Genomic DNA, 11933 nt, shown 5'->3' with positions numbered 1-11933 from the left:
GCCTTCGCACCTGCAGTACTATATTGGGCGTAGGAGGCCATTTTAAAGGTTGGGAAGAGGTATGACACAAATCATGGGATTCGGTTTCCAAGGATGCTTAGCTGGACGAGCAAGGGTGATATAGGGAAGAAAGAACTCAGTGCATTATTTTCTAGACAGGTATGAGTTTCACTTATGTTGTAATGACCGCTCTAGTATATGGATTAGTAAAGGCAATTAGCACTAATTTTAATTATTTTATTATTATTTGTGAATTAATTTAATTGTGGACCCCAATATTTAGAAATAAATATTAGAGTTATAATTTCTCAATTCCGGAGATTTTATTAAACTCTAGGGGTATTATCTAGCTTATATGTGTAATATGTTATTTTTGTAATTTTTGTTCGGCGACAACGGAAAATGCGATGGATGGCTAGATTGATCACATGGGTAAGTTTAGAACCTTATTTCATAGTGGGAAATAAATTAGAGAAAATAAATTATCGGGATTGAGCGGGGTTATGGAATTTGACCATTTTACCCCTAGTTTCAAAGAAATACCCTAGTTTAAGTTTAAGGGCATTTTAGACATTTTGTTTAATGGTAATTAGGTGGCTGCCCCTCTAATTGACACCTAGCACATGACATTTCAGCCATGAATTAATTAAGGACAACCTTTTCATTTGGGGGAAAAATCAAAGAAAAGTCAAAATTAAAAGGAAATTGCATTTCCCTTGAACTCTCTCTCTTTCTCTTGTTCGGCTGAGACAAAACCAGAGCAAGGATCCATTTTTTCCTTCCAAATTCTCTGAATTTAAGCTAGGGATTGAAGGAGGAGCAATCAAAGGTAACCCTAGAACTATAGTGTTATGTTTTAAAGCTTTAAAAGTTAGTTTGAACTTGTAATTTTGAGATTTAGTGGCTGTTAGGTTTAGGCTTGCTTAAGGTTTGAATTATAGGGTTTAATTGAGTTGGTTTTAGCTTCTTGTGACTGGTTTTGATGGTTGGATTAGGTTGTATGCAATTTTGAGCTTTGAGTTCAAAGCTTTGAGCTTTAATGGCATAAATTGATTTGGTTTGTTTTTCTGTGAAATACTGGCTGGGTTTTATTGTTTATGCTTTGAATAGGTACTCTGGAAAGTTTGGTAACATTTGGTGGAAAATTGAGCAAGAGACGAAATGATTTGGGATTACTGGTGCAAACCGGCTAGCCGGTTTGCAGTGCCACAAAAACCGGCTAGCCGGTTTTGGCAGGAATCCCGAACACTTCGTTTTCTCAATTTTTGTCCATTTCAGTGCCTCGGTTGGGTGTTTCCCCATTTCCAGAGTTAGAATAACCCCTTTAGAGTATAACAGAACCTAGGGTTTTGATTTTGGGTTCCCGGGATTAGAGTTTTAATCATGTGGCTTACCCGGTTTCAATATGTGATTAGGGCATCCATCTAGCACGAGAATTCCGTTCAGGTCGGCCAACACACTTGAATTCGGAAAACAGGTAAGAACTGTGTATAATGTATGATGTGATTATCTGAATGTATGTATATGTGTTTATATATGCATGCTTGAATTATGTTAAACACTACCAACACTTGTATGAATAAGTTATAGAGTGTATTGGTACAGTGATTGTTGTGATTATGAGTACGATACAGTGATACCAACACAAGCCTGGGAAAATGCTAAGGTGTGTGGTATATCACTCAGTGTTACTCGGTGATCGGGATAAACCCTACCAACACTCGTACAGTGAGGTACGATGTGTATGTAGTATAGTGGTTGAACCCTGGTATTGAACGTTCATACTCATCTGTTAAGCTCTGTAAATAGGTGTATGGGCGCCTATTTACAGGTCGGAAATTATATGATATGTTATATGCATTTCTTACTGAGTCTGTTGACTCACAGTTCTCCTTCCATGTGTAGGTAAAGGAAAGGCGAAGGCTGAACATGAGTGAACCCGAGCTCGGGTGAGATTGTACATGTCGAGCGGCGCGACACTGGAGTGTTCGGTCTCGGGACATACCGGAGTTGTATTTTGAAAGTCGCTGTGCGACCTGTAAATCTGTATATTTTGGAATGTATGCTTGAAAAGTATAGTTTGTAAAGTTTTAAAAATCGGGATCCCGGCACTTGTAAATATTTTATTAAATTACAAAGTTTAGTATTTAATGCAAAAGTTTTAATTTGACACGTTTTTCGAGAAATTTCTTTGATTAGCAAAGATTGCACAATTATTGAAAAAGCACTGTAGCGTGCCTTAGCACTAGGGCGTTACAATTTTGGTATCAGAGCCGCCAGGTTTGTCTACCGAAGCTTGCTATGACATGTACAATCTTCATCAGAGAAAGCTCGGTTCACGGTTCAGTAAGCCTGTACTTGTTTAGTATTTTAAATAAATATGAATGTGAAAGCATGTTAGGAAGCATATTAGATTTAAATTAAATATATTTCTTAAAAAAAAAAAGTGTGTTGCCTTTAAGACTTTAAAGAGCGGTGTTAAGTTTTGATCGCTGTCTAACCTGCCTGGCTTATGGATTCGCAGGCTAAGTCCTATTAAATGGACGCCCCGCGAAATACAAGAAGTCAGGGTGGCATGGTTGAGACCGGAGGCGGTCAGAGGAATCCCCAAAATCCTCGCGGTCGCGGCCGTGGCCGTGGCCGTGGCAGAGCTCAGGGTGGTCGCCCTGCAAATCCACCTCAAGCTCCTCCTGATTGGGAGCAAAGATTTGCGGAGATGCAAGATAGAATCCGCCAGCAAGATGAAGAGATCCAAAGATTGAGGCAGCAGGGTCCTCCTGCCGTGCCTCCTCAAGTGGTTCAGGCTGTTGCAGTTCCCGCGGTGCCAGCAGAACAACCTGTTGTTGGCAACTGTATGGAACCGTTGTACGAAAGATTTCGGAAACAGGCACCTCCAGTGTTTCTGGGAGGCCCTGATGTGATGAAGGCCGAGCAGTGGCTTTCGATGATCGAGCGTATTCTCAACTTCATGGGGGTGGTTGGAAATGACCGGGTGACCTGCGCCACTTTCCAATTTCAGGAAGATGCTCTCGTGTGGTGAGAGTTGATAACCCTCACTCGGGACGTCACGTTGATGACCTGGGAAGAATTTAAGGAGTTATTTAACTCCAAGTATTATAACGAAGCAGTCCGCAGTGCAAAGCGGAAAGAGTTCACTGATCTAGTTCAGATTGAGGGGATGTCGGTTACTGAGTACACGACAAAGTTTGACCGTTTGGCCAAGCTTGCAGTGGGAATTGTCCCAACCGACTTCAGTAAGAAAGAAAAGTACTTGGCGGGTTTGAGTGCAAAGATTAGACATGATCTGGTTATTACTACTACTGAGGCAACCACTTATGCGGAGATGGTTGAAAAGGCTTTGAGAGCCGAGGGTGCGGTAAAATTCCTTCAGGAGCCTCGGGTGACTCCGAGTGTTGGTGGAACCCCCACTATTCCTACTCCTGTCTATGGTAGGGATGGTGGTGACTCCACCACTGAGCAGAAAAGAAAAGTTGTTCCAGCTTCTGGTGGCTCGGGGCAAAGCAAGCGGTTCCGTGGGAACCAAGGCAGAGGGGGACGCCAGGGTTACTCTTATCCTGAGTGTCCAAGGTGTAAGAAACATCATCCGGGAGAGTGTAACCGGAAGACATGCTTCCTGTGTGGCATGGTGGGGCATTTCAAGAAAGATTGCCCCCAGGCAAAGAAAGAGGAGCCGAAAGCCGAGGTGAAACCGGTTCCTGCTCGTGTATTTGCCATTACCCAAGCTGATGCTGCAGCCAGTCCTTCTGTTGTGACAGGTCAGCTTCCCGTCAACAACTTGTTATTTACAGTATTATTTGACTCGGGAGCTACACGTTCATATGTGGCTACAAGAGTGATTGATCTTTTGGGTAGGCCTTGTGAAATTTTAGAAAGAGGGTTCGGAACCCTAATGCCTAGCGGGGAATTGGTTATCTCTAATAGGCGCATTAGGTCTATGCCGATTAGGATCGAAGATAGGGAATTGAGTACTGATCTCATAGAATTGAAACTAACTGAGTTTGATATTATACTAGGAATGGATTTCTTATCCAAGTATTCGGCCAGTATAGATTGTAGGCGTAAAATGGTGACTTTTCAGCCGGAAGGTGAAGATCCATTTGTTTATGTTGGATCGGTTCAGGGGTCTCGGATCCCGGTTATTTCTGTGCTGAGAGCTAGGGATTTACTATGCAGTGGTTGTGTAGGATTCCTAGCGGTGGTATTTGACTCCAGCAGACCTGAAACATTTGGGCCTGAGGTAGTCCGGGTAGTGAAAGATTTTCTTGATGTGTTTCCCGAGGAGTTGCCGGGATTGCCGCCACAGCGAGAGATTGATTTTGTAATTGATTTGGCACCTGGAGTCGAACCGGTTTCTAAAGCTCCATATAGGATGGCTCCAGCAGAACTCAAGGAGCTTAAGTTGCAACTTCAGGGGATGCTTGACATTGGGTTTATTCGACCCAGTGTATCGCCCTGGGGAGCTCCGGTTCTCTTTGTGAAAAAGAAAGATGGTTCCCTCAGAATGTGTATTGATTATCGGGAACTTAACAAGCTGACGATTAAGAATAAGTACCCGTTGCCCAGAATCGAGTTCGATCAGCTTCAGGGAAAGACTGTGTTTTCAAAGATTGATTTACGGTCGGGTTATCACCAACTCAGAATTCGGGAGGAGGACATACCGAAGACTGCTTTTAGAACCAGATATGGGCACTATGAGTTTCTGGTAATGTCATTCGGATTGACTAATGCTCCTGCGGCCTTTATGGATCTTATGAATAGAGTATTCAAGGATTTCCTCGATAACTGCGTTATAGTGTTTATCGATGACATTCTTGTATACTCTCGGTCAGAAGAGGAGCACGAGCATCATCTTCGAATGGTGTTACAGCGACTTAGGGATCACAAGCTGTATGCCAAGTTCAAAAAGTGTGAATTCTGGTTGTCCGAGGTATCCTTTCTGGGTCATATTGTTGGGAAGAATGGAATTATGGTCGATCCAAACAAGGTGGAATCAGTGAAGAATTGGTCGAGGCCCAAGTCTGTGACGGAAATTTGAAGTTTTCTCGGGTTAGCAGGGTATTATCGACGTTTCGTCGAAGGATTTTCTAAACTTTCTATGCCCCTAACCGAGTTGACCAAGAAAAATCAGAGATTTGTGTGGTCAGATAAGTGTGAAACAAGTTTTCAGGAGTTGAAGCAGCGTTTGATAACAACTCCGGTGTTAGCTTTGCCATCAGACCAAGAGAAATTTGTTGTGTATTGTGATGCATCCAGACAGGGTCTGGGATGTGTTCTGATGCAAGCTGACAGAGTCATAGCTTATGCCTCTCGTCAACTGAAGGATTATGAGCAGCGTTACCCAACTCATGATTTAGAGCTCGCTGCTGTGGTTTTTTCTTTAAAGATATGGCGACATTATCTTTACGGTGAAAAGTGTGAAATTTATACTGATCATAAAAGTCTTAAATACTTTTTCACCCAAAAAGATTTGAATATGAGGCAGAGAAGGTGGTTGGAGTTAGTTAAGGACTACGATTGTGAAATACTGTATCACCCCGGGAAGGCCAATGTTGTGGCCGATGCGCTGAGCAGAAAAGGTTCCGGTCAAGTGTGTACTACGGTTATGATAGCTCCTCAACTAGCCTCGGAAATGGTTAGTGCAGGAATTGAGTTCGTGGTCGGGAAATTACACAATTTAACACTCCAATCTGATCTGTTGGAGAGAATCAGAAAGGCACAACTGGAAGATCCCGAGCTAGTTAAAGTTTGAGATGAAGTGGTGGCTGGTCGGCCTAGAGGTTTTTCAGTCTCAAGCAGTGGAATGTTGTTATATAAAGCTCGAGTTTGTGTTCCTAGTGTGGATGAGCTTAAGAAAGAGATACTTGATGAAGCTCACACCACGCCTTATTCGTTGCATCCGGGAACCACCAAGATGTATCAGGATTTGAAACCCTACTTCTGGTGGTATGGGATGAAAAGAGATGTGGTGGACTACGTGTCCAAGTGTTTAACCTGCCAGCAGATTAAGGCTGAACATCAGAGGCCGTCAGGGTTATTACAGCCTTTAGTCCTTCCAGAATGGAAGTGGGAGGACATCGCAATGGACTTTGTAACTGGTTTGCCTAGAACTACGGGAATGTATGATTCTGTTTGGGTTATCGTGGACAGATTCACAAAGTCAGATCACTTCTTACCAGTGAAAGTTACATATTCAGTGGATCAATATGCTGAATTGTATGTGAAGGAGATAGTTCGTCTCCATGGAGCCCCTAAATCTATTGTATCAGACAGGGATCCAAAGTTCACATCAAAGTTTTGGGTGAGTCTTCAGAAGGCTATGGGTACCAAGTTAAAGTTTAGTACAGCCTTTCACCCTCAGACTGATGGCCAGTCAGAAAGAACTATTCAGATTTTAGAAGACCTACTGCGAGCCTGTGTCATGGACTTTGAGGGTTCATGGAGTAAGTACCTGCCTTTAATTGAATTCTCCTACAACAACAGCTACCAAAGTACAATAGGGATGGCTCCCTATGAGATGTTATATGGTAGAAAATGTCGTTCTCCTATTCATTGGGACGAGACAGGAGAAAGGAAGTACCTGGGTCCAGAATTAGTACAGAGAACCAATGAAGCTATTGATAAGATCAAGGCTCGAATGCTTGCTTCTCAAAGCAGGCAGAAAAGTCATGCTGATCCGAAGCGTAGAGATGTTACATTTCAGGCAGGAGAACATGTTTTCCTGCGGGTTTCGCCAATGAAGGGTATTAGACGCTTCGGGAAGAAGGGTAAGTTAAGCCCTAGGTTCATTGGGCCATTTCAGATACTTGAGAAGGTCGGGCAGGTAGCGTATCGGCTAGCCTTACCACCAGCATTATCGGCTGTTCATGACGTATTTCACATTTCTATGTTAAGGAAATACGTGTCAGACCCGACTCATGTCTTGAGTTATGAAGCCCTTGAACTTCAACCAGACTTATCCTATGAAGAGCAACCTGTTCAGATTTTGGATAGAAAAGAAAAAGTTCTTCGGAACAAGACTATTGCACTGGTTAAGGTGCTCTGGAGGAATAGTAAGGTGGAAGAAGCCACCTGGGAGTTGGAGTCGGATATGAGGACTCAGCATCCAGAGCTATTCAGGTTAGATTTCGGGGACGAAATCCTATTAACGGGGGGATAATTGTAATGACCGCTCTAGTATATGGATTAGTAAAGGCAATTAGCACTAATTTTAATTATTTTATTATTATTTGTGAATTAATTTAATTGTGGACCCCAATATTTAGAAATAAATATTAGAGTTATAATTTCTCAATTCCGGAGATTTTATTAAACTCTAGGGGTATTATCTAGCTTATATGTGTAATATGTTATTTTTGTAATTTTTGTTCGGCGACAACGGAAAATGCGATGGATGGCTAGATTGATCACATGGGTAAGTTTAGAACCCTATTTCATAGTGGGAAATAAATTAGAGAAAATAAATTATCGGGATTGAGCGGGGTTATGGAATTTGACCATTTTACCCCTAGTTTCAAAGAAATACCCTAGTTTAAGTTTAAGGGCATTTTAGACATTTTGTTTAATGGTGATTAGGTGGCTGCCCCTCTAATTGACACCTAGCACATGACATTTCAGCCATGAATTAATTAAGGACAACCTTTTCATTTGGGGGAAAAATCAAAGAAAAGTCAAAATTAAAAGGAAATTGCATTTCCCTTGAACTCTCTCTCTTTCTCTTGTTCGGCTGAGACAAAACCAGAGCAAGGATCTTTTTTTTCCTTCCAAATTCTCTTAATTTAAGCTAGGGATTGAAGGAGGAGCAATCAAAGGTAACCCTAGAACTATAGTGTTATGTTTTAAAGCTTTAAAAGTTAGTTTGAACTTGTAATTTTAAGATTTAGTGGCTGTTAGGTTTAGGCTTGCTTAAGGTTCGAATTATAGGGTTTAATTGAGTTGGTTTTAGCTTCTTGTGACTGGTTTTGATGGTTGGATTAGGTTGTATGCAATTTTGAGCTTTGAGTTCAAAGCTTTGAGTTTTAATGGCATAAATTGATTTGGTTTGTTTTTCTGTGAAATACTGGCTGGGTTTTATTGTTTATGCTTTGAATAGGTACTCTGGAAAGTTTGGTAACATTTGGTGGAAAATTGAGCAAGAGACGAAATGATTTGGGATTACTGGTGCAAACCGGCTAGCCGGTTTGCAGTGCCACAAAAACCGGCTAGCCGGTTTTGGCAGGAATCCCGAACACTTCGTTTTCTCAATTTTTGTCCATTTCAGTGCCTCGGTTTGGTGTTTCCCCATTTCCAGAGTTAGAATAACCCCTTTAGAGTATAACAGAACCTAGGGTTTTGATTTTGGGTTCCCGGGATTAGAGTTTTAATCATGTGGCTTACCCGGTTTCAATATGTGATTAGGGCATCCATCTAGCACGAGAATTCCGTTCAGGTCGGCCAACACACTTGAATTCGGAAAACAGGTAAGAACTGTGTATAATGTATGATGTGATTATCTGAATGTATGTATATGTGTTTATATATGCATGCTTGAATTATGTTAAACACTACCAACACTTGTATGAATAAGTTATAGAGTGTATTGGTACAGTGATTGTTGTGATTATGAGTACGATACAGTGATACCAACACAAGCCTGGGAAAATGCTAAGGTGTGTGGTATATCACTCAGTGTTACTCGGTGATCGGGATAAACCCTACCAACACTCGTACAGTGAGGTACGATGTGTATGTAGTATAGTGGTTGAACCCTGGTATTGAACGTTCATACTCATCTGTTAAGCTCTGTAAATAGGTGTATGGGCGCCTATTTACAGGTCGGAAATTATATGATATGTTATATGCATTTCTTACTGAGTCTGTTGACTCACAGTTTCTGCTTCCATGTGTAGGTAAAGGAAAGGCGAAGGCTGAACAGGAGTGAACCTGAGCTCGGGTGAGATTGTACATGTCAAGCAGCGCGACCTGGAGTGTTCGGTCTCGGGACATCTGGGAGTTGTATTTTGAAAGTCGCTGTGCGACCTGTAAATCTGTATATTTTGGAATGTATGCTTGAAAAGTAAAGTTTGTAAAGTTTTAAAAATCGGGATCCCGGCACTTGTAAATATTTTATTAAATTACAAAGTTTAGTATTTAATGCAAAAGTTTTAATTTGACACGTTTTTCGAGAAATTTCTTTGATTAGCAAAGATTGCACAATTATTGAAAAAGCACTGTAGCGTGCCTTAGCACTAGGGCGTTACATATGTTTAGAGTAATTTTTTAACATAAATGCTTGTAATAATTGCTAAATCGTTTTTCTCTGATATTTTTTTGAACCTTAAACAGAATCTTGAAGTGGTGAAGGGGCTACTTCCACGAACAGAAGAAGAGGCATTTGTGAGGACCATCTCTTACAAAGGTGTGGAAAACCTAGTTGATGTTGGTGTGGATGACACAGAGGCTGAGGCAGATACTTAGGTACCAGACACTCAGGTACCAATTTTTGGAACTTTTTTTTTTTTTTATGATTGTATAACTTGTTTGTTTGTTTCGTGAAATTTGTTACATTATGGTATTACCGTATGCTTACCGTATTTTTTTGGTATAGATTTTTTTAGGCCATTGGTTCAGACCCTCAGCCCAGTGCACCATCTTTATCAGGCGTTCATGGTGCCGAGTACAGTGATTTAGTGGAAAGGTTGGATAGGATCGAGGCTAACCAGAAAGGTATGTACGCTTGTCATGCCAAGCTGAAGATGGCATATGAGACCAGCAATATAGAGTTGAAGGCTGGTCAGAACCTAATTATGGAGCAGCTCATAAATATATTGACCATGTTGCATCGTCCGCCAACGACAACTTCAGCACCAGAGGCCCCAGCAGATCCATCTACCTCACTACCAGCTGCATCACCCCCACTACAAGAGGAGGAGGTCTTTCCAGACGGGTATGATCCTTATTAGGGAGCTCCAGCTAATCCTATCGGTGCAAGTGTTATCTGTTTAGATGACAGCGAGTCCCAGGGTGAAATTTTGGCAATAGAGGCACAACCTGCAGGGGTTAAGAGAGGGAAGAGGAAGAGAAATCCCCCTGTATGGTTTCGTGACTACACGGAGATGAAGAAGAAACAGAGGCCTTCTTCGAGGTTTGATCCCCTGGCGCCACCGGATGAACGATTGTTGGATACTTTCCGAAAGTGGTATTCTGAACTCATTCCCAACCACTGGCTTCGGGATTTGAAAAGTGGTGATTACGGTCCATCGTTCTTTTGGAAGGTGTTGACACTACAGGAGTGGCTTACAGATGACGTAAGTAAACTAATTTACAATTTTACTTTACTTTACAACTAATCTATAATTAATATATTTGTTGTCCAACTGCTTTCTCTAACCTTTATATGCACCATATAGATGCAGCAGTCCATATGCTGAGGAGGCGACGCGCCGACTATCCACTAACATTTCCTCAAAAGGGTATCATTCTCTCTACATTCGTTACCAGCATGATCAACAGTGCATGGACGAATCACAAGGGTCCCAGGAGAAACTTTGTGTGGGAGGATTATATCCTGGAGTACTGCAGAGGTGTTCATCAGGTATTGTTTTAGTAAGATTTTAAATGTCGAACTATGATTATAAGTTTATTATGGTTTGTTAATTGTTTAGCTTTTCTCCATAATTACAGACCCAGTTCTTTCCGAGATGGAGGGGGAATGAGTTCATTTACTTCATTTTGCATCTTCCCGACCATAGGCACTGGGTCACTATTGAAGTTGACATAGAGCTGTGGAAAATTAATTTGTACGACTGTGATTCCAGCATTTGTCATTAGACCGCCATGGCACCCATCTTGAAGACTTGGGAAGAACTTTTGCCCTCACTAATCCATGCAACTGTGGATTTTCCACTTAATAAACAGATCATGGCATTAACAAATAAGGAGATCAACGTGCTTTTGAATATGCATGCGAGTCGAGCCACTCACGACTTAGTTCCGAAGGCAACAATTAGGTACATAGCAATAAAAAAGTACTATAGTATTAAAATATGCTTTACATTGTACTAACTTTATATTTTATTTAGCGGTGATTGTGGCGTTTATTGCATTGAGTATGTGGAGCATCTCATGATGCGACGTGGATTAACTGATGTCACGCAAGGCCGGATGAAGTTGTTTCGTGAACGGTGGTGTGTTGATTTGTTTTACCAGAATGTCGGCTGATTATATGTGTAATTATAGTGACATTGTATGTTTTTTGTAATTAAAAATACAGTTATATATTCTGTTTACTTAAAAATATTTTTTTTGGTATTTAGTTTTGTAAAGTCTAACGGTGTCTCAATTCTTCCTAGTAGATTTAACATACTTATTCTTAGTTTTGTAAAAATATTTAGCATTGTCTTTAATTCACAACAAAAATTATCAACCTCAACCTTATTTTAAAGCAGTTTTGAATAACAAATACATAACATGTTATTACAACTAATAAGTATACTACGCCTCAAATGCGAGCTTTGCATGTTGCTCTGTTGTGGCCTGAATTGCCACAACGGCTGTAGTTTTGAGGTACAGATCCTTTTTTATCACCAGACGGGAAACGGTTCTCCCGTCTTCTTCCAGCGTTGCTTTTCCTTGGACGACCTATTGGCTTCTTTTCCACAGGTACCCCAACTTTCATATTCTTGATGTGTTCAGGTTCTGAGAACCCAATCATCCTCGTCACCAGCAAGATTGATGGTATCATCGTAAATCTTCCTCCACGTTTCTTTCGAATAATAAGGTGAGCAAAGCGTGTACACACTTGTATTCGTTTTCAATGCCGCGACACATGCATGAAGGCAAGGGAGTTTCAATAACGTAAACACGCCGCAGGTGCATGTTCTTTCAACTAGGTTCACATCACCACCTCTTTCACCGTTAGGTCCCCCACCAACGTT

At 41.3% G+C, this 11933-nt stretch overlaps 1 long non-coding RNA gene across 1 annotated transcript; it reads left to right on the top strand.

The window, feature by feature from the left end:
* On the top strand, positions 1–11307 carry LOC133037954 (uncharacterized). The gene is made up of 6 exons (XR_009687930.1): positions 1–159; positions 9343–9489; positions 9605–10304; positions 10407–10591; positions 10681–11006; positions 11079–11307. It is a non-coding gene; the product is annotated as an uncharacterized LOC133037954 (long non-coding RNA).
* The last annotated feature ends 626 nt before the right edge of the window (positions 11308–11933 follow it).

Source organism: Cannabis sativa, chromosome 5 (genome assembly GCF_029168945.1).
Source record: "Cannabis sativa cultivar Pink pepper isolate KNU-18-1 chromosome 5, ASM2916894v1, whole genome shotgun sequence".
NCBI classification, from domain to species: Eukaryota; Viridiplantae; Streptophyta; class Magnoliopsida; order Rosales; family Cannabaceae; genus Cannabis; species Cannabis sativa.
Note: the sequence above shows the minus strand (reverse complement) of the source record. Positions and strands in the feature narration are given on the sequence as shown.